The following is a 15702-nucleotide window of genomic DNA, read 5'->3' as shown; positions in this document are numbered from 1 at the left end:
AGAACAAACACCTACCACTGACGGGTTGCTATTTATACTGTTCTGTCTTCACTGTTGGGAGCTTCATACTGTGTTCTTCAAAATGGGCACCCCCTGCAGCATGCCTCACTCTACAAGGAAAACTTCTCTGTTAATAAGCCTTATGATGGGGTCCCTGTGTGATCCCCTAAAGCTGGCCTTTCCTGTCCCTCATCCAGGTAAATGGCTCACCGTGGAAAACTGTAGATGACTTTTGCCCTTTCACTAACATTCCTCTTGAGGAGACCCTTAAAGAGGAAAATAGTCTTGACTCTTTAAATTTGATGCCAGTTTGGGGCTGTTAACAAAGTCAAGGGATTCTGTTGTTAGAATCAACCTAGTACACAGCTTGCTCAGTCGACACTGTTTCACTGGCCTAAGATTACAGCAGAGGTAGGTGCCTAAGGTGAGGAAATGGTTGTGGAGAGAGTCCGAATGACCCAGAGGCCCATGTGTGCTTTTGTAGTTCACTCGTTCAAATTAATTGCTGATATTTATTGAGCAATTATACTGGGATGTGGAAATGTACCGAGTCCCCATCCCTTCATTATTTTAATCCAGTGTACTAGGGGCTCTTATCAGAGTGAGCCCATGAAATAGTGGAGATACAGGGGCACTGGTAGTGGGAGTTGAGAACCTGATGATGACTGTCTTTGCAATGTTCCCTCAGGAGAAAAGTTCTGTGCAGTAGGCACATCCCACTTCAGACTCCTGCACGTCTGCAGAGAACTTTGCTTTCTCACTGCAAGAGGAGTTCCTCTTCCTTTCATTTTTCTTCTCCTTGTCTTCCTTTTCTTCCTCTATGCCAAACCTAAGCAAATCTGCTTCATCCAGAGGCAGCTGGTGCTACTATGTGGGAGTGTTAAATGTTTAACATCTTGTCACTTGCGTAACTGATGGAGTCATCCTTTTTGTTTCAGAGTTTCATGTTTAGGGGTTGAAAAGCTAGATTGATGAGTATTACCAGAGAGAAATATTTTTTGGAAAGTAAGTGAAGCTGATGACACATTACTTTACAGTTTAGTGAAATTCAGCAAATCTAATTCTATTATCCTGTCAAAGTTTCACAAAGAGGAGACCTGAAAGCATATTTTAGATGAATCTTTAAAGATTTCAAGAAGCCACAACCACATCTGCAAAGCTCAGATGCATCTGGTGCTGACAGACCTTTGTTTCTCTATAGACTAAGGGGAGAAAATAATCTTCCAAAAACTAATTAAGTAAAGTTATCTTTGGTTGTACAGTGCCTGCCTCTCTCTCCCTTGAAAAGGTTGTCAGCCAGTAAACGATAACTGCATTTTTCAATTCAAAGGCTATTCGAAGTTTGCATAGCCAAATTTACCCAGGCACACCAAAATAGAAGCTTCCTGTATGAATCATAGAGTCTTGTAATGCAGACTTTATAGAGCATTTAAAGCCACATCATTTATGTCCTTGTTTATTTTCACAATCAAGTATAAGGTACGGTCTAATAAATACATTCTGACCAAAATGCTAGGAGCAATTGTTTTAAAGCGTTTTCACACAATTCTATGTATTTGTCAGAGGCTTACAAGCTGACAAGCTGAAAGGGCTTTGTGATGCTTTTGGCAATTTGTGTGATTGTATATACACTTACCCAGAAGCTCCTTATCAAGAGGAAGATTTAAGTGAAAGGGGATCATTGATGAAAAGATTCATTTTAATAAAAATTGCTATGTTGTTCTCTACTATCTAACAATTACTCACTTAAGAAGAGAAGTCTTGATAGAATGTATTGAGAATATACTATGTACTAGGACACATATTATTAATATGATATTCACAATTATTTGCAAGGTAGATATTATCTCTGTTTTGAAGATGGGAAAACTGGTCAAAACAGGAAACATCTCCTGAGATACTAAGTGAGGAAGCTGGGGTTGACTCGTCTATCTAAACCCAAAGCCATGTATGCAGGACAGCATAAGACATTCTGTTTGGAACTCATGATAAAAAACAAGATCAATATTGTGGTAATAATGTGAAGGGATATTATGGATTGAGTTGTATCCCTCAAAAAGATATGTTAAAGTTTCAGACCCCAGTACCTCAAAATGTGACCCTGTTTGGAAACAGGGTTGTTGCAGATGCGAGAAGTTCATAGGAGTTTATACTGGAGGAGGGTAGGCCCTTAATTCAAGATGACTTGTGTCTTTATAAGACGAGCACAGAGACATGTAGAAGAATGGCATGTGAAGATGATGGAGGCAGGGACTGAAGTGCTGCACCTCGAAGCCAAGGAATATAAGGATTGCAGCCCTCACCAGAAACTAGGACACAGGCACAGAATTTTCCTCAGAATATTCCTTCAGAAAGAACCAACCTTGCCAACACCTTGACTCTGGACTTTTAACCTTCAAAACAGTGAAAGATACTTTTCTGTTGTTTGAAGCCTTTACGTGTTTGGAACTTTCTTATGGCAGCCCTAGGAAACAAATACAGGGGATGACATAACTTCATAGAGCTTAGGAAGAAAACAAGCTCCAGACTGAATGTGAGGTCAGTGCCCTTCCTGAGGGTCGTAGTCCTGTTATTTTTCTTTCATCATTTGGGACTATGCAGAAAACCCACACCTAACCCAGTATGAGACTTGAAAGACTTTTTTTTGGTGCTGTCTCAGAAAATAAATATACGGTTAACCAAAATTAAGGTGAAATTCTAACATTTTATCATGCCCATACATATCAAAATGATACTAGGAAAGGGTGTGCTGTTTGACTGAAGTTTCTCTGATGGTTGCTGTTGGCAACCAGTTCTGCAAGAGGCACAAGTCTAATTAGGGCAGAAGTCAGGAAGATATTGCAAGTAATTGAGGTCAGACATAACTCAGGGTGGGCAGGTGGCTGACATCCGATGTAGTAAAACTAAGGAGATCATGGTTTGAGGTGGGCAGACACAACAGGTGAGGAATGGAGACTGAACACTGATGGAAATAGCTAAAAGCTGAATCTGGCAATGACATTCGAGTAGGTCAAAAAATAAGTGTGATAAAAGCTAAGGGAAGTCTGAGGTTTTTCTCTTCAGAAGCCTAGTCTTCCTAAATTGGCTATTTCTTTAGACTGGAGATCATTAGTTATTAACAGGACTATACTTACACCTGCCAACCTAATGCCCCATAGAGCCAGTTTACCTTCTGGCTGCCTTCAAGATTCTGATGTCTGACTCAGTTGAGAAGAAGGGACTTGCCTTTGCAGAAAGTGTAAATGGAGATAGTAGTACTGATGTTTTTAGGAGCCTCACTAGAGGGGAAGGAAAGGACAATCAACTTACCGGTGAAGCCATCTTCTGCGGATCTTTGAGCTGGAACTAAGCTGAGATTGTAGGTCTGAAGTGTAAATCATCCATGTTTTTATTGATAATAACTTTGGTATTTCAAAGTTTTTAAAAATATGGTCATTTATTTCTGTTCTGAAATTTCCCATTAGCCAGGAAAAAAAAAATTGACTAATGTTGAAGACTACTCAGTGAATGTTGCTATCCATTTGTGTGTTCACTCACCTGCTCAATCACTATCTACTTGGATGGGGAAGGGATTCCTAATTTCTAGATATGTTGCTCAATGATGAAAATAAAGGAAAAATAAGACATGGTTTCTGACTTAAGATGAGAATGGTTGAGTCGGGAAGGCAATATCAAATCCATACAACACAAGGCATGAGGTGTCATAGTAAAGAGATCAAGTCCTTTTACCGTGGGGCTTAGTATGCGAGAAAAACTGTGAGAAAGAAGTTCATTGTGTGCAGAGCCTGCCTATATGAAGCAGGGAGCAATAGACGTTGAGGCTAGAGAAATAGACCGAGACCTGCTGCTTAAGACCTGGGCCGTGGGACCTTACTACTATAGGACATGGGACCTCGGCAGTAACTGGTGTGGTCAGCCAGGTTTAAAAAGAAGGACATTTCCACAGCTTGGTTGAGGATGGCCTAGAGAGAGAAAAACAATGCCCAGTGGTAGAGGAAATTGGTTTAGTATTGTCAGAATCTGGCTTTAGTTAGTCTTGCTATTTTTAAAAGAGGAATGACAAGTCATGGCAAGTATTATATGTTACAAATGATAATATGGTATCCACTTCATATATGTAGAAAGCATTGTATATTCCCCATCACTAATACCAGGATTATTTCTCTAGTAGTAATAATGAATGCACCCTCATACAACCACATGTTTCCCCAACCCTTATTATAACAAGTTAAGGCAGCTTAATTCTGGGATTTTTCAGTGTTAGAATATTGAGATACCCTTATTGCCGGTTCACAAAAATGATATCAACAATTGTTAACCACATGATAGACAGTATTTTCTCCAGCAACCTCTCTACAGAAGTCTAAAAGAAATATTTACAATGCATGCTCCCATGAGCATCACTATGAGAAAACGCTAGTAGCGATTCAAAAAAATAAAAACAGAAACATTCTTGTCCCCAGCTCTGTTGATGGGGATTATTTAATTTAGCTTTTCCCCCACCCCTATTTTGGTAGATGCTTTTCATTATTATGTATTACACAAAGCATTCTCAACACCTGTGGGCACTTTCTATATGCAATATATCTTGTAGGGGTAACTTTAAAAAAAAAAAAAAGGTTAATAGCTTTAATCCCATTTTACAGATGGGAATAAAAGACAACTGGTTTATTTTTTTAAATTAATTTATTTATTTTTTTTGAGACGGAGTCTCGCTCTGTCGCCCGGGCTGGAGTGCAGTAGCCGGATCTCAGCTCACTGCAAGCTCCGCCTCCCGGGTTTACGCCATTCTCCTGCCTCAGCCTCTGGAGTAGCTGGGACTACAGGCGCCCGCCACCTCGCCCGGCTAGTTTTTTTTATTTTTTTAGTAGAGACGGGGTTTCACTGTGTTAGCCAGGATGGTCTCGATCTCCTAACCTCGTGATCCACCCGTCTCGGCTTCCCAAAGTGCGGGGATCACAGGCTTGAGCCACCGCGCCCGGCCTACAACTGATTTATTATATTCTCTTAGGTCAGATAGTAAATCAATGCCCCATTGACGTTCATTAGAATTTTCACTCCATCCAATTTCAAACTAAGCTTCTTCTTCCCTAAGGAACTGAATTAGTATCAAAAATTTTCTGGCATTAGCTCCTCACTGATTCATATGTCAAATGCTCAAGCACTTATTTGAGCAAGGTACTGTGCTGGTGGTACCAGGCTGGACAGGAAATGGTAAATGGGTCAACTGAGCCAACCTGTAGAAAGCGTTTAGAATCAGAGCAGGAGTAGCCTTTAATAATAATAGTTAGTAATAACGGTATTTATGGAGAGCTCCATATGTGTGGGCTGTGTGCTAAGCATTATATATAATCCGCTATGTCCAACTCACAGTGGCAACCTCAATTAGGTTCTATTTCATCGATGAGGAAACTGAGGCTTAGAAAGTGTCTTGTGTAAGGAGTACAACTGGTAAACAAAAAACGGATTTAAAAATAAGACATCTTAGTTCATTGTCTCAATCACAAAGCCAGTGGCTCTCAAAATTGAAAATGCACCAGAATCACCTGGGAGGTTTTTTAAGGCACAAATTGCTGGGCCCACTACCAGAGTTTCTGATTCAGCAGGTGTGATGTAGAATGAAACATTTGAATTTCTAACAAGTTCCCAGGGGAGGCTGATGTCCCAGGCATCACACTTTGAGAACCACTGCTCTAGCTAGTACTTAAAGTAACAATCTTTGACTGTGGTCGGCATACAGTGGGAAGTCATTCAAAGTTTTTGAGCAAGTGATGACCTCACCAGAATAGCACTTTTAGGAGATTAATATGGCAGCTGTGTGCAGGTTACTAGAGGACAGATGGTGGACCAGGAGGTTCCCAGGTAAGTCAAGAAGAAGCAGAGAAATGATAATAGATGTTGAGAAATATTGGCCCAGTGGAGTAGAAGGAGAGGGTTTGCTGATCGATGGAGGAAAAAAGAGTTGTCAGATGTGACAGTCTGCTTTTCAGTTGGATGGCTAGAAGAATTATTAGGCCATTAATAGAAATTGAAAGGAGTTCTACTTTTATATTTATTTTCATCTCCTGTTTCCACATAGCCTCTTACTGTTCACTCCTTTCATTGTTTTTATTTATGAGATTTCCACAGCATTTTCGTTCTTCTTCTTTACCTAAAGGGACCAATGTATCTAAAGGGCAGTTATAGACTCTTGGTCACTTCTGAGATGCTGTTCTTACCTCAAGGATCTCTGATTCTCCCACCCCAATATACCTCCTTTTTAGGGTGGCTCTATGGCTCCCACTGCTTACAGATCTTAGTGGATTCTACTAATCGTGGGGAAGCTTATGGTTCCCATGTTTTACCTGATACCTATCTGGAGAGCACACTGTCAGTGCAGAGGCTTCATAATCCATCGCTAATAGTGTTTTCAAAACAGTATCGTTTTTTAAGCTCAAAATTATTATATTAGTGTTTTGAACACATATTTTGCTTTTATATAATTTATTTTCATAAGTAAAGGATGTGATTTTAAGACAACATTTACAAATATGGATTATTTAAGGAGTAGTCTTCAATTTAAAACAAATTATCTTAATTTAAAAGTATAATTTTTTGAATTGATTTTTAAACTAAAATCGTAGGAAAGCTAGAATAATGGAGATAAAAACTTCTAAGAATCCTTTTTATAAAGTAAATAGTCTTACAAAATAACCCCACAGAATATATCTTTAAAAGAAAATTAAATTTTATACATGAAATTTTTCTAATGTAAGGACAAGTAACTGTAACGAAGATATGTTATAGTTAAGCCAAAGCTTTAAGTTTATAATATGTGTCATTCTGTTGTGAAAAGTTCGTTATCTATGCCTAGAATACACACACACACACACACACATACACACACACACACACACACACACACACACGGCAGCAGAGGTGAAGGGAAGATTGAGTAGTCCACAGGGGGTCCTATCTCTGGGAGCACAGATCCACCTTCTCTGCTCTGGATGCCCTGACTGGACAGAGTGTTTTTACAGCTATTTCTCCTTTGGGCACTGCCATTTTCTCTGTGTGATCTTGCCCAAGCTCATTTATATATTTAATTTTTGGTTTCCATAGGTTTTTGGGAAACAGGTGGCATTTGGTTACATGAGTAAGTTCTTTAACAGTGATTTGTGAGATTTTGGAGCACCCGTCACCCAAGCAGTATACGCCGAACCCAATTTGTAGTCTTTTATCTCTTACCCCCCTTCCCACCCTTTCCCCCTGAGTCCACAAAGTCCATAGCGTCATTCTTATGCATCTGCATCTTCATATACCTTGATTATAAATGATAATTCAATTTTTCAAAAAAATTGACTGAACTGGGATCTTGAGTGTGAAATTTTAGGATATGGTATTTAAATACACGTACAGAATCGAAGTGACCTCGCCTCTGACTTTTCTGAAGAATTTGAGACTACCTCGCATGAGTTCCACCACCTTTCTTCCTCAGCCCCTCCAGTGACTCTGTGGATTCTCCTCTCTTTACCTTGGATGGAGAAATCGACCTTCTCATTTCTGAGGCCCATCCATCTGTCTATTTTCCTGTTATCTCTTCTGCCTCTGGCTCTTTTTCCCTCAGTCCTTGCTTGTCTCTTTTCACCTTTTCCTTCCTCCCTTTCCAAAATCTTTGGAAAAACACCAAAATTTTTGTCTCCCAACTTCAAAAAAATGGGAAAAATCAATCATTCTTTAAATGGTAACTGTATGGTCTGCCTCCATTTTTAAGACACTGAGAACAAATGAGAAGGAAGAAAAAAGGGAGACCTGGGGCATACTATATGGTATTTGGGACTTGGTCTATGTGGCGGTGGTAAAGAAAACAGTCCCCTTTGAGTTGCAACATGTTTAAGCAGCTGAGGTGGGTGTAACAGGGCTAACAGGCCCCTTATGAAACTTAGACCTGGTAGTTATATGTGGAGCTGACTCATCTTGGGGAGGATTGCTTGGAGCTTTAATTTGCACAGTTGTGAATAGTGGTGACATGGGAGTAGAGGTGAAGGGAAGATTGAATAGTCTTCGGGGTCCCTGTGGCAGTGTGGGGGTCCTATCTCTGGGAGCACAGATCCACCTTCTCTGCTCTGGATACCCTGACTGGGGAGAGTGTTCTTACAGCTGTTTCTCCTTTGGGCAACAGCCTCACCTTCAGAATATTTTTAGATAATGTCCTCTCTCCATCACCATAGAAATTTGTAGAGCTGAACTTAGGATATATTTGGAGGTTGTGTATTGTAGTGATAAGGAGCATGTGCTCCCAGTAGGACTGGCTGGGTTCACATTGTGGCACTGCCATTTTCTCTGTGAGATCTTACCCAAGCTCATTCACTTCTTTCCAGCTGCCTTTGCTTCCTAATCTATAAAACAGGCATAATAATGATACTTCCTTCATAGTTATTGTGAGAATTAAATGAAACAATCTATGTAAGTCACTTAAAACAATGCCTGGCACATAGTTACTGTTCAATAAATGTTCACTATTTTATGAAATATGTATTCTAGTACAATAAATCCTTACCTTATCTCTCTGTCACACACACATACATGTAAATGCTTTATGTATGTGTGTGCATGTGTATGTGTTGTGTGTGTATATATATATATATACACACACACATATATATATATATATCTTCTCCTTTGGGCAACAGCTTCAACTTCAGAATATTTTTAGATAATGTCCATATATATATATATATATATATATATATATATATATATATATGTATGCAGTCAAAATTAAATGCTGCTATTTCCATAAAGCCTTTTTCATTACCTTTCTGCCTTCCTTTATTAAGCAAACGATTGGTAAAGACACACTATATTCCTAGCACGGAGGTCACAGTGTCAGCAAAACAGCCCCAGTCCCTATTCTCACAGAGTTGGTGAACAAGCCATTGCAGCAAAGCATGATAAATTTATGATAAGAGGGGCACAGGGTCTAATAAATGAATACATGAATGAATAAATGTGTGAGTGAATGTTTCTTGCTATTTCTACTGAAATGTTAAGTGTTTTGATCCCTGAGAATAAGTCAGAATTTCTTTAAAGCCTATGCTGGTCTATTCATAATGCCATTTCTGCTATGAATTATAACTACTCAAAAGCCCAGAGTGATTCTGGGGCTGCATCCAACTGTTGTTAATCTTCTAAACAGGTAACTGAGATCCAGGTAGAGTCAAAACAATTCAGATGAGGGAGATATATCAACATCCCTCCAATAATAGATGACAGGCAGTAATTACTATCTGCCTTATCACTTTTCCAGCGCTCTCATGCTGATTCGCTGGCCAGGGATTGTTCTTTTTTAAAAAAAATCTGGTTCAGGTGCTATTGGAAACTTAATGTAGCAGGTGAAGCATTCAGGCCCTTGATGAATCGGGGCCAGACACTAATAGAAGGCTATGGACTCAAGGGCTTCAAAGAGAGACATTTAGGACAGATCTGCTCTTGGAGCTGCTGCTTGTACTTGCTAAGAGCCAGAATCCAAAGGAGACAGCTGCTGCAAATGCGCATAAATAAAGGCAGTGAGTTCCTAGCGTTCCTATGGGAACCTGCAGCAGCTCAGATTACCCGTTCCCTAGACAGGATTTCCTTTCAGCTTGGTGTCTCATATTAAAAGGTAGACCAAGGTGTACACTTCCAGAATGGTGCTTGGGGAATATTTGTAGTAGGAGTTGCATGACTAATTCTCCCCACACGGTATAGAAGACCTACTCCTGAGGGTATTATACATTTAAAAAGTAGCATGGAAAAGAGAGAATCTGTCTTTTTACCGCATATTCCCAAAATGTAAGTAGCTGTTTTTCTGGTCCCTAAAGTGTGTGTGTGTGTGTGTGTGTGTGTGTGTGTGTGTGTGTGTGTGAGAGAGAGAGAGAGAGAGAGAGAGAGGGAAATACCCCAGGAAGCAATCCCAGAATAACATGATTCATTTTCTGATTGGAATATTGATCATTTGATTCAAATCTGGATTAAAACTGGTGTATTTGTTAGGTTGAAAATCTGTAGTCTTTCTACCTTAGCCCCTGGCTTTAGTGGAAACTTTGCCTGTGGAAGGAATTCAAGATTAAACTGTGAACACTTACAATCCAGCGCTGCATGATCCAAAGCTTCAGTAGGGTCATGATCAGAAGCCTACACTTCTAACTCCAAGCCCGACTGTCCACTGGAAATTGAAGAATCCAAATTACTAATGAGGGGGGAACACCCCAAGCATTCACTACAGCAGATCACAAGGTTTCTGTAACACAGCCACGTTGTGGAACAGAAAAACAATGCACCTCAGTGTGGGTTCTGTCTGATTCTTCTCTTCCCTCTTACTGGCCAGGTGACCTGAGGCAAGTTACCTGACCAATTTGCCCTTCAGTTTCTTCAAGAAAAAAAAAAAATATAATAATACCGATACCACAAAGGAGCTGGGAAGATTAAATAAGGAATTGTATGTGAAATAAATTTTCTAACACCTATTATTTCAGAAAGCACATCTATAGACATTAACTCACTTGATACTTCATATGGATTTGTAAAGACATGTATCATCAAATTTTGAGGATATTTGTGTTTTTCTATACACGTATCTAGGAGAACAAGCAATTCTTTTTTTTCCTTTCTTTTGTGTGTGTGTTCAAATATAGTTGGCTGTTGTGTAAGATTTTTCTTTCTTTCTTTCTTTCTTTTGAAATGTCCAAAGCAAGAACAAGAAAGAGAAAGAGAGAAAGAGACTGACTTAAAAAAAGGGGGGGGTGGGCCTCGAAGTTACAGACTCTGCCTGACCATTAGCTGCTTATAGTAATTTCAGTGAAAGTTTAGACTTCAGTTCTGCCCTCTTTGTGAGTCTAGCTTTGCAGAGGTTGAGCTCCTACTGTATACCAGGCCCTGACAGTTGGCAGTGTCTGGTCTGGCATACAGTAAGTGATCAATACATAGTTGTTGGTAATTGCTAATACAACTTTTGAGGTTTTCTTTGGTCTTGAGGAACCAGTGCCCTGTGGCATGTGGTTTGCTCTCTCTCACTCTTTTTTTTTTTTTTTTTTTTTTTTATTATACTTAAGTTCGGGGATACATGTGCAGAACGTGCAGGTTTGTTACATAGGTATACATGTGCCATGGTGGTCTGTTGTACCCATTAATCCGTCATCTACATTAGGCATTTCTCCTAATTTTATCCCTCCCTTTTCTCCCCAACCTCTGACAGGCCCCAGTGTGGGATGTTCCACTCCCTGTGCCTATATGGAGAACAAGGCAATTCTATCAAGCCACAATTCCAAAGGCTTGAGTGAATGTGGAGTTGTTGCTTTCACCAAAAATTGTTTTTGCAAAGCATTGGTATTTGTCAAGAGCCTAACTGTGGCCAGCCGCAAACACAATCCAGTAGTTTTGGTGGCAGTGTCCACAAAAGCTCCAGTGAATTCTTTTATGTGAAAAGTCTTCAAAACACAGAGTAACTGTGTGGCAATTACCATCAGAAGTATTTAGAGGCTTTCTGAAGAGTGCGTTGGGTATTTTAACAGCCTGATCTCTGCCCCATTCAGGTGGTTATGGAAACATGCAAAGTGAATAGCTCTGTGGGCCTGCCAGAAATAGAGGGGGCTTGGCCTATTAGATAGCAAAGTGCAAGTATTCTGCACCTGACACTGTGTGGAATCCAGGGCTGCTGTGGAGTTTCACTGGCTGTGGTCACAGCTGGGGTATGTAGGGCCAACTGGTGACTCACTATGGAATCTCCACACAGCTTCTCCCTATTAAAAAATTGTACAGGAAAATGCATTAGGAAAAGGTCACATAAATCTCTTCTGGAATGATGCTCATAAAAGATTTGTCATTTTTCTTGGTTCTAAGGGCAATGGGCATACTTTAATCTAATGTATTCATTCATTTAGCAAATATCCAAAGCTTTTATTTTTAGGCTCTGGAATTACAGCAGCAAATAAAACACACAAAATAATCTCTTCCCTCATGGAGGTTTTATTCTAATGTGAGAGGCGAGTGACGGGTAACTTTTTAAAAAGTAAATTATATAGTATTACAGTAGGTATGGAGGATAGGGAGTGAAGAAAGCAATGTAGTTTGCAATTTCAAACAGAATGGTGAAGGAAAGCCTCACCCAGAAGATAGCATTTGAGCAAAGACGTGAATTAAGTGAACAAGAGAACCACAAGTCCTTGGGGAACAGCTTTGCAAGTTCCAGGAACAGCAAGTGCAAATTTTCTGAGGTGGGATTATGTCTGCAGATTTAGAGAATATAGCCAGGAGGCCAGAAGAAGCAAAATGATCATGGGTAAGTGTAGTAGGAGATGAAGTAGGGAAGTAAGGGGGCCACAGCCAGGTGTGGTGGCTTATGCCTGTAATCCCAGCACTTTGGGAGGCCAAGGCAGGCGGATCACGAGGTCAGGAGATCGAGACCATCCTAGTCAACATGGTGAAACCCCCGTCTCTACTAAAAATATATAAATTAGCTGGGCATGGTGGTGGGCACCTGTAATACCAGCTACTCAGGAGGCTGAGGCAAGAGAATCGCTGGAACCTAGGAGGCGGATGCTGCAGTGAGCCAAGATCGCACCACTGCACTCCAGCCTGGCGACAGAGCGAGACTCTGTCTCAAAAAAAAAAAAAAAAAAAAAGAAAAAAGAAAGGAAAAGAGAAAAAGGAAAAAAAGAAACAGAAAAAAACAAGGAACTAAGGGGACCACATCATGAAAGGGGACTGGCCACTGTCAATACTTGGAGATTTACTATGATTGAGATGTGTGCCACTGCAGGGGTTTGGGCAGAGAGGTAACATCATTAGGGTTGTTTCTAAAAGGATTGCTCTGGCTGAGGTACTTTGGGGCTGGAAGGAGAGGTAGCCAATTAATTTGCTCTTTTATACCTACTTTCTATGCATTCAATTATATAGTAAGTATTTTACTTAGCATCGGCTATGAGCTGGATACTGGGGAAAGAGACAAAGAATGAAAGATGAGATTCTTCAGTGTGATAAAAAACATGCTAAAGAGGGCACCTAACCAAGTGTTGGGGAAGCTGAGGCCTGAAAGATCAGTAGCATTATCCAGTAGAAGAGGGTAAGGAAAGAATGCTGCAGGCGTGCATGAGAATGAGAATAATAACAACAATAATAAGATAGCTAATACTGAGCACCTCCTGTGTGTTAGGGATTCTTCTAAGCACTTTGCGTGTATACCATCTCATATAATTCTCACAAATAACTACATATGTGATAAGTATTGTTATTGTCCTCATGGAACAAAAAAGGAATGTGAGGCACAGGAAGGTAAAATCATCTGCTCAAGGCCAGCGACTAGGAAGTAGAGGTGCCCAGACTGACAACTGGCTCAGTCAGCTTCACATCCCAAGTCCCTGACCACTTGGCCAACCTGCATAGAACATTGAGTCTGAGCGATGAGGCTGAAGAAATGACCAGGGGCTCATATTAAAATAAGTGTTGCAAGTAAACTCTGTGCCCAAATGCCAGGGCTACGAGATAAGTAACAAAGCATGACTCCTATTCTGAAGGAATGTGCTTCTGGTGTGCCACATATTAAAGCTTAATAAATACCAATATAAATATGATCATGGAGGCCTGGCTGTGCAGAAGGCCACAGAGAACTTCTTGCAGCATCCACAGTCGTGTTCCTGTCAATACAAAAGCCAAGAGCAGCAGCTGGCCCAGCAGGAAATGTCAAACCCTGGATTGCCCCAGGATTCAAAGAGGCATCACAGCACTTCACACCAGAGTGGGGTAAGAGCCCCCACATTACCGGCAAGAGAAGAGGTTTTCAATGAGAACAAGGCACCCCCACTATATAATATCATTTTTATTCAGGGTCTGACAGCAAAGAATACACAGAGGAGGAGAGGAAAGCTTTGGTGTTGTGTGATGAGGCAAAGGGTCCCAGAGGTTTGGTATACATTCACTTAAAACAAAACAAAACAAAAAAAAACATTGCTTGTAATTTTGCAACCTCCTTAGGGTATTTCAGATGGTTTGTGAAGATCAATGTTCTGCATGTTCAAAGAGTTTAGGGAGTTTTAAAACCTCCCCATTCAGACTGGCTTGTCATAAAGAACAAAGGAACATGGAATTTCTTGCAGGGATCTGAATTCACACAAAGGAGCCCAGAGATCTAAAATCAACAAAGATGGCCTTTGAACTTTCCTCAATCCAAAAGGGGAAAAGAATGTGTATTGCTCTGTAGGCTCCAATCTAGTTGCTGCTTTTATCTTCCATCAATAAATTGGTTTTGTGATTTTTATTTATGTAACTACCCAGTGGCCACGAGTATAAAGTAGTGGTTTAAAGCTTGGGTTCAGATGGACCTGAGTTCAAATTCAAGTTCTACGACTTATAACCTGTGACCTTGGCCATGTTGGTTGAGCTCTTCAAGTCTCAAATTTCTCAGTTATAGGATGAAAATAAGAATATCATCTTCTTCATTAGGTTGCAATGAAGATGACGTGAGAATGCAATTTCTACATGTCTAATGTATGGTAAACACTAAATCAATATAAATTGGGTATTTTTTCTGTTTTCCATTAACTCATACATTTTAGTCTTTAACATTCCTCTCCTAGGAGAAGCTATGAAAATCTAAGAAGAATGGAGATCTTACATTCACTGAGATATCATTGTTTGGCCCAAAGGTAGAAGGCAGCTTAGGAGAGCAACACATATAGGACTTATCTGACACTCTAAAAAAGAGATTGGTATACTACAACTCATGGATAAATTCAACTCCCTGCTTGTTTTGTGAAGTTTTATTGGAATACAGCCACACTCATTTGTTTACATATTATCTATGTCTGTGTTTGCACTGAAACAGCAGAGTTGAGTAGTTGCAAGAGACCATATGGTCCACAAAGCCTAAAATATTTACTGTCTGGTCCTTTACAGGAAAAACTTTGCTGATCCCTGCCTGCTCTAAAAGCATAAAAATCTATATTTGTTCAAGTCACATAGCCCCAAAACTGTATACATTGGAAATCCATCTCCCTGTAGAAAAATACAAAGACTACCTTCAGGTCACTATAAATACTTTTACTAGTCCGTGCCAGGTGCTGTGGGAAGTGCCAGGCACACGGAGACTCATAAGGCTCATCCTTGAGCAGTGGCTAAAGAAATGAAAGGAGGTTCACCAATGACCACAAACTTTGTTAAAAAGAATCAGAGTAAACAGACAAAGATAAACATGAATAAAATTGCAGAAGAGGAAACATCATTCATTCATTCATTCAATCATTTGTTTAATCCATATTTACTGAGAAACAAGGCAAGGAGAAAATAGGAAACAAAAGGTTAGATGAGGTGGTAAATGACAAAAACAAGTCTGCCATAAGAAGACTCTGAGAAATGCATTCAGCAGAGCTGAAAAGCAAATGTGGGGTTTCCACGGCATGAGCAAAAAGGAGAACCAGAAGGCCACCATGGTGGATAGGGAGGGGAGACAGGGCAGAGCGGCACAAGATGAAGTTCCAGAACTAGATAGAGTCCAGGTCATGAGGGCTTTATCAGACAGGGTTAGGTTAGGTTGTTGATCGACATGTATTGGGCAGCCATTGAGGGATTATAATCAGGGAGGTGACATGATCTGATTAGCATTTTAAAACTTTCACCATTGTTACTGTTTTCCCCTTCCCTTCCCTTCCCTTCCCTTCCCTTCCCTTCCCTTCCCTTCCCTTCCCTTCC

General features: G+C 40.2%; 1 protein-coding gene across 1 annotated transcript in view; it reads left to right on the top strand.

The window, feature by feature from the left end:
- The window catches only part of TNNI3K (TNNI3 interacting kinase), a 302223-nt gene that overhangs the window by 270851 nt on the left and 15670 nt on the right, over window positions 1-15702 (top strand). The gene's annotated exons all lie outside the window — the stretch shown is intronic.

This window comes from Piliocolobus tephrosceles, chromosome 1, assembly GCF_002776525.5.
Source record: "Piliocolobus tephrosceles isolate RC106 chromosome 1, ASM277652v3, whole genome shotgun sequence".
NCBI classification, from domain to species: domain Eukaryota; kingdom Metazoa; phylum Chordata; class Mammalia; order Primates; family Cercopithecidae; genus Piliocolobus; species Piliocolobus tephrosceles.
Note: the sequence above shows the minus strand (reverse complement) of the source record. Positions and strands in the feature narration are given on the sequence as shown.